The sequence below is a fragment of the Bufo bufo genome, chromosome 2, assembly GCF_905171765.1.
Source record: "Bufo bufo chromosome 2, aBufBuf1.1, whole genome shotgun sequence".
NCBI classification, from domain to species: domain Eukaryota; kingdom Metazoa; phylum Chordata; class Amphibia; order Anura; family Bufonidae; genus Bufo; species Bufo bufo.
Window position 1 is genome coordinate 752,248,415 of NC_053390.1, and position 13,327 is coordinate 752,261,741.

A 13,327-nucleotide genomic window follows, 5' to 3' on the forward strand; every position below is an offset into this window, starting at 1 on the left:
TTGGCGTGGGGTAGCAAAAGCAGGCAGGAGGTCCTGGAAACAAACTTGGCTTTGTTGGCTTTATTACTTCAGTGGTCAACACCTACAGTAGGTGTTTGTGAGATTGTGCTTTTAGCACGACAGCGTCGCGCTGATACTCGGCAACATGGTGCCGAGATCTCGCACTCACTGGAATAGTGACAGCACATCCCAGCAAGCGCGTCATAGAAGCGACGGGAGATCCGACTTGGATTCCCGCCAATTCTACACGTGTGCGGCGTTTGTTATGAATCCTGAGGGGGAAGTCCCCGCCGGATTTTAAATAAAAATCCGGCCTGGGTCCCCCCCTCAGGAGCATACCGGGCCCTTAGGTCTGTTATGGGTTGTAAGGAGAGCCCCCCCTACGCCGAAAAAAAAACGGCGTAGGGGTCCCCCTACAATCCATACCAGACCCGTATCCAAAGCACGCTACCCGGCCAGCCAGGAAGGGAGTGGGGACGAGCGAGCGCCCCCCCCCCCCTCCTGAGCCGTACCAGGCTGCATGCCCTCAACATGGGGGGTTGGGTGCTCTGGGGCAGGGGGCGCACTGCGGCCCCCCCACCTCAGAGCACCCTGTCCCCATGTTGATGAGGACAGGGCCCAGGCCGGATTTTTATTTAAAATCCGGCGGGGACTTCCCCCTCAGGATTCATAACAAACGCCGCACACGTGTAGAATTGGCGGGAATCCAAGTCGGATCTCCCGTCGCTTCTATGACGGCTCTGTCTCCATCGCGGCAAGCCAGCTCGGCGCTGGCTCCCGCGATGGGGCTCGTAGGTGCTCAATCTCGCCGAGAAAGAGAGCGAGATTGACACAAAATCGGGTTCACCTACTGTACCACTGAGCCGTGGATGAACTGGCAGCCGCAACAAAGGACCAGGAAAACGTAGGACTCCTGTCCTGAAAGGGTTAACACCCTTAGGTCTGTTATGGGTTGTAAGGAGAGCCCCCCCTACGCCGAAAAAAACGGCGTAGGGGTCCCCCTACAATCCATACCAGACCCGTATCCAAAGCACGCTACCCGGCCAGCCAGGAAGGGAGTGGGGACGAGCGAGCGCCCCCCCCCCCCCCCTCCTGAGCCGTACCAGGCTGCATGCCCTCAACATGGGGGGTTGGGTGCTCTGGGGCAGGGGGCGCACTGCGGCCCCCCCACCTCAGAGCACCCTGTCCCCATGTTGATGAGGACAGGGCCCCCTTCCCGACAACCCTGGCCGTTGGTTGTCGGGGTATGCGGGCGGGAGGCTTATCGGAATCTGGGAGCCCCCTTTAATAAGGGGGCCCCCAGATACCGGCCCCCCACCCTAAGTGAATGAGTATGGGGTACATCGTACCCCTACCCATTCACCTGCAAGAAAAGTGGTAAAAACACAAATAAACCACACAGTGTATTAAAATATTTTATTTTTCTGCTCCGGAGGCCGCCCCCTGTCTTCTTTATTAGCTCTTTTACCAGGGGGGGCTCTTCTTCTTCCACTATCCCGACGGGTCTTCTCCGCTATCCGGGGGGGTCTTCTCAACTCTCCGGGGTTCTCCTTCTGTCTTCTCCGCTATCCGGGGGGGTCTTCTCAACTCTCCGGGGTTCTCCTTCTGTCTTCTCCGCTATCCGGGGGGGTCTTCTCAACTCTCCGGGGTTCTCCTTCTGTCTTCTCCTTCTGTCTTGTTGACTCGGCGCACCCCGGTTCTTCGTCTCGCGAGACTCGGCGCACCCCGGTTCTTCGTCTCGCGAGACGTCTCGCGAGACGAAGAACCGGGGTGCGCCGAGTCAACAAGACAGAAGGAGAAGACAGAAGGAGAACCCCGGAGAGTTGAGAAGACCCCCCCGGATAGCGGAGAAGACAGAAGGAGAACCCCGGAGAGTTGAGAAGACCCCCCCCGGATAGCGGAGAAGACAGAAGGAGAACCCCGGAGAGTTGAGAAGACCCCCCCGGATAGCGGAGAAGACCCGTCGGGATAGCGGAAGAAGAAGAGCCCCCCCTGGTAAAAGAGCTAATAAAGAAGACAGGGGGCGGCCTCCGGAGCAGAAAAATAAAATATTTTAATACACTGTGTGGTTTATTTGTGTTTTTACCACTTTTCTTGCAGGTGAATGGGTAGGGGTACGATGTACCCCATACTCATTCACTTAGGGTGGGGGCCGGTATCTGGGGGCCCCCTTATTAAAGGGGGCTCCCAGATTCCGATAAGCCTCCCGCCCGCATACCCCGACAACCAACGGCCAGGGTTGTCGGGAAGGGGCCCTGTCCTCATCAACATGGGGACAGGGTGCTCTGAGGTGGGGGGGCCGCAGTGCGCCCCCTGCCCCAGAGCACCCAACCTCCCATGTTGAGGGCATGCAGCCTGGTACGGCTCAGGAGGGGGGGGGGGCGCTCGCTCGTCCCCACTCCCTTCCTGGCTGGCCGGGTAGCGTGCTTTGGATACGGGTCTGGTATGGATTGTAGGGGGACCCCTACGCCGTTTTTTTCGGCGTAGGGGGGGCTCTCCTTACAACCCATAACAGACCTAAGGGCCCGGTATGCTCCTGAGGGGGGGACCCAGGCCGGATTTTTATTTAAAATCCGGCGGGGACTTCCCCCTCAGGATTCATAACAAACGCCGCACACGTGTAGAATTGGCGGGAATCCAAGTCGGATCTCCCGTCGCTTCTATGACGGCTCTGTCTCCATCGCTTCAAGCCAGCTCGGCGCTGGCTCCCGCGATGGGGCTCGTAGGTGCTCAATCTCGCCGAGAAAGAGAGCGAGATTGACACAAAATCGGGTTCACCTACTGTACCACTGAGCCGTGGATGAACTGGCAGCCGCAACAAAGGACCAGGAAAACGTAGGACTCCTGTCCTGAAAGGGTTAACACCATACTTCTTCGGTGAAATAAATCAAAGACCTAGCAGGCTGATTCACAGTGGCATATCATAACCACTTGGCTCCGCTGGCAAGTACGGCCTGTAGTAGTCCTCTACAGGAGGATGGGCCCACATAACTGTATTAGGGGGCAGCTGCAAGGTGAAGGGGCCCCTAATAGGTATTGGCCCCATGGGCCTAGGGGTAAACCCTTGGGTGGACCGTACCGGTCCCGGCATGATAATGGTGGGATGGATTGGAGCGGTTACCGCCGCCGCAAGCGGTCCGGTGGGCTCTGCGCAGCTATTCACAGCAACCGGAGGTCTTCTTTGGGGCACTGGCGGAGCGGTGGCAGCAGAAGGTAGTCTACGGGTGGTGACAGGCACCCTTACCTTGTCCTTCTTTGGCGGCGTCTGGATCCTGGCGGTCGCGATCTTGCGCAGCTCCCGCAACTTCTCCTCCAGCCGGACAATCTGCTCACCGATGCTCCCCGTGTCAGAGTCGCTGTCATCTGCTGGCGTCGCCGGCGCAGGTACAGGGAATGACGGCTCGGACTCGGCCTCTGCAGGTTCTGGTGGCGCATCGGGTCTCCGACCCTTCCGGATGTTCTCCAAGGTAGCATGAAGTCCTTGCAAGTTTTCCATATCTTGTATGGTCTTCTCCCGACGAGGCAGCTCGGGGGAAGGATAGGGGCTCACCTATTTCTCCAACACGGTTGGCTGCCAGAAGACGTTAGGCCCAATGAAGGAGCTCCGCTCCTGGAAGGCGTGATGGGCCGGCTCTGGAGAGCGTTCCGGTTCCCGCTCTCAGCCAGAGTAGTCTTCTTCTTCTGCCTCCCAGTCCTCAGGTGCTCGCTTGGGACGGGTCACGGCAGTTGCATAAGGACCTCTCAGGCTCTCGGCAGGGGTGAACTCCACTTCCTCTCCCTCGCGGAGGCTGTGTTGATAGGAAGGGAGGTAGTCTCTCTTGACAGACCTTCTATTCACATATAGGTCTCTGCCAGTCAGATAGTCTTGGATGAACCCGTAGCCACGGGTTTTGTCAAAGGACACCACCACTCCCTTTCTCCTTTCCAGGCGGGGTTGGGTGTTGGTGTGTCTTTCATGGATAGTCTTAGTCAACTCTTCGTAGTAGATCTTGGTCTTGGTATTCCGCTTAATAGCGGCCTCCCGGATCTCCGCCATTAGTGAGGACCATTTGAAAGAGGGCTGAAAAAAGTCTCTCCACGAGCCATAGCAGGGCTCTGGTTCTTTCTCCCTTGGGCGGCAGGCGGGTTTCTCCGGTCCCGGAGAGTAGGCCGGTGGAGCCTCCTCTGGCTCTACACCAATATCAGACATCTTTGCAATCTCAGGTGCGGACGTTGCAGCAGCGCTCTGTTCACTTTCCAACATGCTCGATCCTCCTCTCGAGAGCTATAGGGTCGCGTCAATTAAATCAGCCAGCTCCTCCCCTTGCACTGGGAGGCCGCCCCCCAGGTATTCCAGTATATGGAAGGCGGTGTCCATGCTGGCAGACATGCAAATGTCCAGATAAGCAGTGGCGCCTGACCTTGAACTCCTTCCCGCTATTTCCTCAGAAAGGCGCCAATTTTTCCCGCCTTTTCGGGATGAAGATGACGCAGCAGTTATTTCAGCAAGCTCAGCGGCCATCTTTAGCAAGAAACGCTGTCTATTCACTGACAGCAAGCAGGATTGTAAAAAGTCCACAAAACCACACTCCGATGTGGCGATTTCCTTCCTCTTGATAGCGCAACACTGCACAGCGCTTTTTGGAGGTTTTAGGAACACTTTGGGTATGATTTTCAGTTCACAAAGTCCACTTTAAATAAACAGGCAATTTGTCACTTTGGTCACAGGGCAACTGTATAAGGCACAAAGTTCACGCTTCTTGCACTAGAAAGCGTGCGTATCCTGTTTGTGACGCCAAAAGAGAGGTGCAGCGTACTCAAGTTGTGTTTAATAGTGTTTCTGGGTGTAGTAGTGCAATAGACACTAACCTGAGACGGCTGACTCTCTGCATAGGCAGGTGATGGTAGGAAAATGTTCGTGACGCCAGTGCCAATTAAACGGTGGCACGCCGTTTGCTGATAGCAGGAATAAATGAGGAACACCGTGATGTTAAAACAGAACTCCAACTTTAGTAGTTTTAAATATAGAGACATTCACGGAAGCGCAGTTCCTTTGCATACAGTCGATTTTTCAATACGGTTGATGCAGGCAATACAGATTGAGCAAGGTGACTACAGAGTGTTAAACACACAGAACTTGCAGTACAGGAGTTTGCACTCTATCTCTGACTGATCCTGGAACATAGCAAATCTTCTCCAAGGCCCAATACCTTAATTCTGGCGTATATCCTTGGTTTTAGCTTTATAAAGTACCTCCTCTGTTATCTTGAGTACCTCTTGCTTTCCTGCGCTTTGCCTCTGTCTCTCTCCCTCTTTCCTCAGACTCTAGAAGCTTCTGAACGGTGGTCTTCCTGCTTCTGCATATATATATATCCAGGAGGGGAACCTTCTCCTTGGATTCGGAACCCGGTTACAGGGACTGCAATACCCTCTCCTGGTCCGCAGGCTTCAGGCCTGGACTTGTCTCTGACATAGTCTAAGCTCCAGCTTCAGACTGCAAGCTGCAGCTTTAGACAGACACTTAGACTAGACTGACTTTTGCTTCCCTGTCTGGGCCTTATATAAACTAGGGCTCTCTAGCTCCCTCTAGTGACTAGAAGCTGGAATGACACCCCTAGCAGGCATGTACATGCAAGTGTCACAGTAACAGGGAAATACATAACATTACATGACAATTTATAAAGATGACATATACCAACTTCCCCATAAATAAGGGGGGACGACAGCACACCAAGTGACACTTTTGTAGTGACGGGCATTACAGTCCCCGTACACTACAGTTGTGGTCACCATCACCACCAGAAACAGCCTTATCATCATCGCTTGCTGGACCTGCGGCAACGCTGGAAGAGGAGTCTGAGGAAGAGGAGTCAGAGGAGGAATGTGGCTTTGAGGAGGAGGAAGACCAACCACAGCAGGCATCCCAGGGTGCTCGTTGTCACCTATCTGGGACCCGTGGTGTTGTACGTGGCTGAGGGGAAGAACAGACCTTCAATGAGATCAGTGAGGACGAGGAACGGGACATGAGTAGCTCGGCATCCAACCTTGTGCAAATGGGGTCTTTCATGCTACCATGCCTGTTTAGGGACCCTCGTATAAAAAGGCTGAAGGAGAACGACCTGTACTGTGTGGCCACGCTACTAGACCCCCGGTATAAGCAGAAAGTGGCTGAAATGTTACCAAATTAAGTCGGAAAGTATGCAGCAGTTCCAAAGCGTATAAGGGTGATGTCACAGCACAATGGGAATCTAACAGGGGAAGAGGTGAAAGTAATCCTCCTCCTACCACAACCACGCCGGCAAGGACAGGACGCTTTACAGACGTGTTGTTAATGGGAGTCCTACGCATCGCCACAGCCCTTCGGGGTCCACCCTCAGAGAACAACTCAACCGACAGGTAGCAGACTACCTCGCCTTAAATGCAGATATCAACACGCTGAGGAACGATGAACCCCTTGACTACTGGGTGTGCAGGCTTGACCTGTGGCCTGAGCTATCCCAATTTGCGATAGAACTTCTGGCCTGTCCCGCTTCGACTGTCCTGTCAGAAAGGACCTTCAGCGCAGTAGGAGGTATTGTCACTGAGAAGAGAAGTCGCCTAGGTCAAAAAAGTCTAGATTACCTCACCTTTATTAAGATGAATGAGGCATGGATCCCGAAGGGACTAACAGTGGGGGATGCATTTGACTAAAAAAGGCCTGATGAGATGCCTTGGGCTAAAAATGGTCCCCACGCTGCTGTATTTAATCTCTGCATGCCGGATGACTTGCGTGACTTCTCCGCCACCAACTAGGTCTCAAGCCGCAATGTTTTAGTACACTTTCTGCCTGGAAAACATCAATTTTTCCTTCCGTTGCTACATCAGTGGCTGCAACAATACCTAGTTTTTCAGGCATGTGTACATGCCTAATTTTTCTGGCCTCTGGTGCTGCACTGTGGCAGCAAACACAAAACAAAAAAAAAGGCACATATATGTGTCATTTCCTCTTCGTGATCGTTACCTTGTTGTGGTGAAGGGGCTTGCGTATCACAATGAAGCGATCACCTCTATGAGTGTGTTGGCAATGTTGGCACCCCCCAGATGATAAGGTCGTTGATTCATTGTGAACAGACCAAAAGCGATCGGCTGGATAATTTTGCATAGAAAAAACATTATTTTTCTTTGTGATCATCTAAGGTGATCATTAAAGCCTACTAGGCCAACAATGGGTCCACACTGCAGAATCAATGTTTTCTGGGTCACTTAACTGTCACTGAACTACCTCAGCACGACCATAGACTTTGAAAAACCGCCATCGCCTGCAATCTCCCGAACGTGCGCACGAGTATAGTCATCACTACACCAAGATTGACGCATAGAGGAATAAAATTTATGTCATGAGTGTGTCAACTATTGACAACTCTTTGCGGTTGTTTACGGTGCGTTAAACGAGGAGTTTGGTCTGTCAGAATTTGGTTTGTAACTGTGAAGCGGGCGTAACCCTTACACTACCTGATCGATACAACATCATGCCTGATCGTATACACACACTGGATGTTTTAAAGCACGTTATTCCAAACAATTTAGGAATGTTAGGTGATTTATGCCCTTTATGGATTAAAACCCGACTCTGCGTCAACTACGTAATTTTCCATGGGAGTTTTGCCATGGATCCCCCTCCGGCACGCCACAGTCCAGGTGTTAGTCCCCTTGAAACAACTTTTCCATCACTATTGTGGCCAGAAAGAGTCTCTGTGGGTTTTAAAATTTGCCTGCCTATTGAAGTCTATGGCGGTTCGCCCGTTCGCAAACATTTGCGGAAATTCGCGTTCGCCGTGAATTTTATGTTCACGACATCTCTAGCCCAGACAGCCTAAAGCTATCAACCTACAGCAGGGCATGGTGGGAATTGTAGTTTTACAACAGCTGGAGAGCCGCAGGTTGGCCAGACCTGCTCTAAACTCACCCAGAGCAGTGGTACTGGCTTGATTTTGACAGAGCCAGGCGAGATGTCTGGTTCGCCAATCAAGAGGGAATGGGGAGTCTATTGAGCATCAGAGACTCAGAGAGGCAGATTTTGAATGAATTTGAATTGCAAGAATCTATTTGCTGATCTCTACTCCTAATCCATACTCTATATTACTACATTTCCTTTGTATAATATTGAAACACCCCATTATAATGCATCATGGAAACTCAACTAGAGTCATGAAGCTGTTGGTTTTGTTATAATTTGATCCAATACAAAACAGGTGATTTATCTGGAGAATAAGTAATGGATGAGATACATATTATGTATTTTATTAAATAAAGCAGCTTTAAAATCAGTAACCTTTCCCTTTGATCACTAATTTGCTAAATAGATGATTGATTACTTTCTACAAACTTTGCATAAATGTATATAGCACGAGTATAATAAACTTGTAATAGATGTTATCAGAGAAAAATACCTCTTTCTCCAATTATCAGCCACATCTTCTCCTTCCCTTGCTCCTGAACTGCATACTGTTTGCAATGCTGCTGATTCTCAGGGTGTGCTATTTAAAGATAAGAGAGCAGGATCTCCCCCTGTGTACTGTGTATAAAAACGGACAATCATAAATGGAGCCTGCAGGGGGGAAAACTTGTGAAAATGCAGAATACAATATAGTGTTGTTCCTGTTATACACATGCATTATAGCTTATTCTGTAAGCTGAATAAGGTGGTACAAATAATTTGCATACTTTAATTGGAATATACTGAAAGAAATAGTTATCATAATTCAATTTGGCATTGGACAGAGATGGGGATTGTAGTTGAGGGAACCAGTTCAGGCTCAAAAGTTTGGTTCGGCTCAAACTGAAAATGCTCCGATTGCCTTGAAAGTTGGCATTATAACCCCCTCTAGCCTTCTAGGACTCATACGGGATACTTTATTAAGCTGAAATACACATATATTAGTGCCACAGCTAGTGACTCCTCCCCGCTCATGCCTAGTCTAAAAAAGTAGGTGTGGTGTGGAAGGGGATGGGCCAGCAGACCCGTCTCATTCACCATTTTCTACGCCTGTTTCAGCCATAGAAAAAGGTCTAAATGTAAGATAGCAAGAAAGCTGTCTTATATTAAGAACTGGCGTAGGATCCGCCAAAGTTATGAAGAGGCCTGCGCCTCTTCATAATTTCGGCAGACCCACTGCCAGCTTAGGGGTTTATTAAGTCCAGCATCTAAAACGCCGGTCCTATTAAATGTGCCCCATAATTTTTAGAAAAACTTGTTAACTTTTTCCGTTTATAGCAGCAGCCATACAGAATGTGATAGTTGGAAATTGGCATAAGTGGCATGATGCAGGCCACAGCATGCAGCAGCCATACACAATGTGATGATAAGCAGACAGCAACAGTGGAGAGATGGGCAACCGGCAGCAAGGAGAAGTCTATTGATCGCATTCAGCATGCCTGGACTGTGCGAAAATACAGCTATGCATTTCATGTTAACCACCTTCAAAAAAATAAAAAATTACCTCTGTTAACCTCCCCAACCTTCAAAAAATATAAAAATTAACTGGAAAGTGAGTACATGGAAACTAACCCTCAGGCATTACTGGCATGATGCAGGCTGCAGCATTGCCTTGACTGCGAGAAAATGTTGATATTGATACAGTAATCACGTACATTTATGTTGCGCCATAAAGAAATTTAACCATCTACCACCCTCCAAATGTTATATATTTCTTTATCTGTAAGCAATAACTAGAGATGAGTGAATTATTGAAAAGTTTGATTCGGCTGATTCGAAGCACATTTTTTTGTAAGTAACGGGTGTCATTGCACCCCTCAGATGCAGCGTTCATACATGATAGCGGCATCTAAGTGTAAAAACAGTGTAAAATTAACAAAATAAATAAATAAATCAAACTGACCACTAGAGATGAGCTAATTTTTTGGAGAAAAATTTGGTTCAATCAAAATAAATTTGCAGCAAATTATGTAAAAAAAAATTGCTATTTCCTGGCTGCAGAGAGCCTTTATAGTGGTGTACAAAACTGTGCCTTGCAGTAACACATATAGGGAGCCTGCTTTGGTAGTGAAATAATTGAGTCCATATAACATGCAGATGACAGGCGTCATACTTAGAATCACAGCACACTTCACATATTTGGGCAGTCACGGGGCCAAAACTGACCAAATAAATCAAGCATGACCTCAGCCTTACAGGTTGATGTTAGTGCCAAGACGAAGCACACTCCTTTTACACCGTCATCAGTAGCGTTGAGCGGACACCTGGATGTTCGGGTTCGGCAGGTTCGGCCGAACTTGAAAAAAAACCCGAACCCGAACCCCATTGAAGTCAATGGGAACCCGAACTTTTGGGCACTAAAATGGCTCTAAAATAGTCCTGGAAAGGGCTAGAGGGCTGCAAAAGGCATCAAAATGTGCTTAAGAGCATGGCAAATGTGGATAGGGAAATGACTTAAAATAACATAAAATACAGAAAAATTTAAAATAACAATCTGGATCTAGGAGTAGGAGGTTGAGGAGGCGGTGGATGGGTGTATGTGGCGGTGAAGGTTGACGTGGCGGTGTAGGTGGAAGCGGCGGTGAAGGAGGAATAGGTAGCCAACACTGATTTGTGTTATTTTTTATATTTATCCCCCAAAATATTGGGACATATAACAAAATAAAACTAAGAATAAGTGCACTTGAGTACAAGAATGGATGGTTGAGGCTGGTATAAATGTCTATTCTGCACAAGGTACGGACAAGTCCTGTGGGATCCATGCCTGGTTCATTTTAATAAACGTAAGCTTGTCCACATTGGCTGCGGCCTGTGATAATGCTCTCTGCCGTGCTAAACACACATATACACTATACACTGGCTGCAGGCTGACAAAGCTTTTCCACATTTGGGCCATGCTAACCCTGCCTTCTCAGGTGCTGGTGGTGCCCCAGCTGTGTTGGCGACCACTTCCTCCTCCTCTGCCTTCGCCTTGTGCTTCCACTGTGCAATGCAGAGCAGAGGTTCATTCATGGCAAAAGGGGGTTCATATCACCCAGCAATACAACAGAGAATTTTGAGAGATTTAGGCCCCTGTCAGCAATGCAGAGCAGGGGTTCATTCACGTCAAAAAGGGGTTCATGGCACCCAGCAATACAACAGAGGATTTTGAGAGATTTAGGCCCCTGTCACCCAGGCACAGCAGGGGTTTCTATACTCCAAAAATGGTAGAATGTCACCCGACAATTTATGGCACCAAAATTGCCACTTTTTTTTAATTAAAATGGCTCTAAAATAGTCCTTGAAAAGGCTAGAGGGATGTAAAAGGCAGTAAAATGTGCTTACGAGCATGGCAACTGCTCTGCAAACAAATGTGGATAGGGAAATAACTTAAAATGAAATAATATTAAAAAAAAAATTGCAAATTATTAACCTGCAACTCAGAGAAGACGGTGGATATGGAGTCGGGGGTTGAGGAGGCGGTGAATGTGGTGTTGTAGGAGGAGGCAGCAATGGAGGAGGAACAGGTAGCCAACAATGTTTTTATTTTTTTTATTGGGGTAGGTAGCCCCCAAAATATTGGGCCAAATAAAAAAAAGAAAACAAAGAATCATTGCACTGGACTTGAGTACAAGAATGTATGTTTGATGGTGGTATAAATGTCTATTCTGCACAAGATACAGACAAGTCTTGTGGGATCCAAGCCTGGTTCATTTTAATGAATGTGAGCTTGTCCACGTTGGCTGTGGACAGGCGGCTGCGTCTATCTGTAATGACGCCTCCCGCCGTGCTAAATACACGTTCAGAGAGTACACTGGCTGCAGGGCAGGCCAGCACCTCCAAGGCATACAGGGAGAGGTCTGGCCATGTGGAAAATTAGGAGACCCAAGTTGAATGGGGCCGAACCATCAGTCAGTACGTGTAGTCGTGTGCACAGGTACTGTTCCACCATGTTGTTCAAATGCTGCCTCCTGCTAACACGCTCCATATCAGCAGTTGGGGCCGGTTGTTGCGGTGAGGTGACAAAGCTTTTCCACATGTCGGCCATGCTAACCCTGCCTTCTGAGGTGCTGGTGCTGACACAGCTGCGTTGGCGACCTCTTCCTCCACCCCTGCCTTCACCTTGTGCTTCCACTTGTCCCCCGGCGTCAGTCGGGAATGCTCTCAGGAGCGCGTCTACCAGAGTGCGCCTGTAGTGGCGCATCTTCTGATCACGCTCCAGTGAGGGAATTAAGGACGGCACATTGTCTTTGTAACGGGGATCCAGCTGGGTGGCCACCCAGTAGTCAGCACATGTTAAAATGTGGGCAACTCTGCAGTCATTGCTCAGGCACTGCAGCATGTAGTCGCTCATGTGTGCCAGGCTGCCCAGAGGTATGGACAAGCTGTCCTCTGTGGAAGGCGTATCGTCTGCGTCCTCCATATCTCCCCAGCCACGCACCAGTGATGGGCCCGAGCTGCGTTGGATGCCACCCCGCTGTGAACATGCTTCTTTCCCATCCTCCTCCTCCAGTAGTAGGCCCTGGCTGGCCAAATTTGTACCTGGCCTCTGCTGTTGCAAAAATCCTCTTTCTGAGCCACTTCTAAAAGACTGGCCCGAAAGTGTTAAAGATGACCCCTCTTCCTCCTCCTCGTCCTGGGCCATCCTCTTCCATCATCGCCCTAAGTGTTTTCTCAAGGAGACATAGAAGTGGTATTGTAACGCTGATAACGGTGTCATCGCCACTGGCCATGTTGGTAGAGTACTCGAAACAGCGCAACAGGGCACACAGGTCTCGCATGGAGGCCCAGTCATTGGTGGTGAAGTGGTGCTGTTCCGCAGTGCGACTCACCCGTGCGTGCTGCAGCTGAAACTCCACTATGGCCTGCTGCTGCTCGCACAGTCTCTCCAGCATGTGCAAGGTGGAGTTCCACCTGGTGGGCACGTCGCATATGAAGCGGTGGGCAGGAAGGCCGAAGTCACGCTGCAGCGCTGACAGGCTAGCAGCAGCAGAGTGAGAACGCCGAAAGCGCGCACAGACGGCCCGCACTTTATGCAGCAGCTCAGACATGTCTGGGTAGTTGTGAATACATTTCTGCACCACCAAATTTAGCACATGCGCCAGGCAAGGGATGTATGTCAAACCGGCTAGTCCCAGAGCTGCAACGAGATTTCGCCCATTATCGCACACTACCAGGCCGGGCTTGAGGCCCACTGGCAGCAACCACTCGTCGATCTGTTGTTCTATACTCCGCCACAACTCCTGCGCAGTGTGGGGCCTGTCCCCCAAACACATCAGTTTCAGAACGGCCTGCTGACGTTTACCCCTGGCTGTGCTGAAGTTGGTGGTGAAGGTCTGTCGCTGACCGGATGAGGAGGTGGAAGAAGAGGAGGAGGAAGCCGAGTAGGAAGAG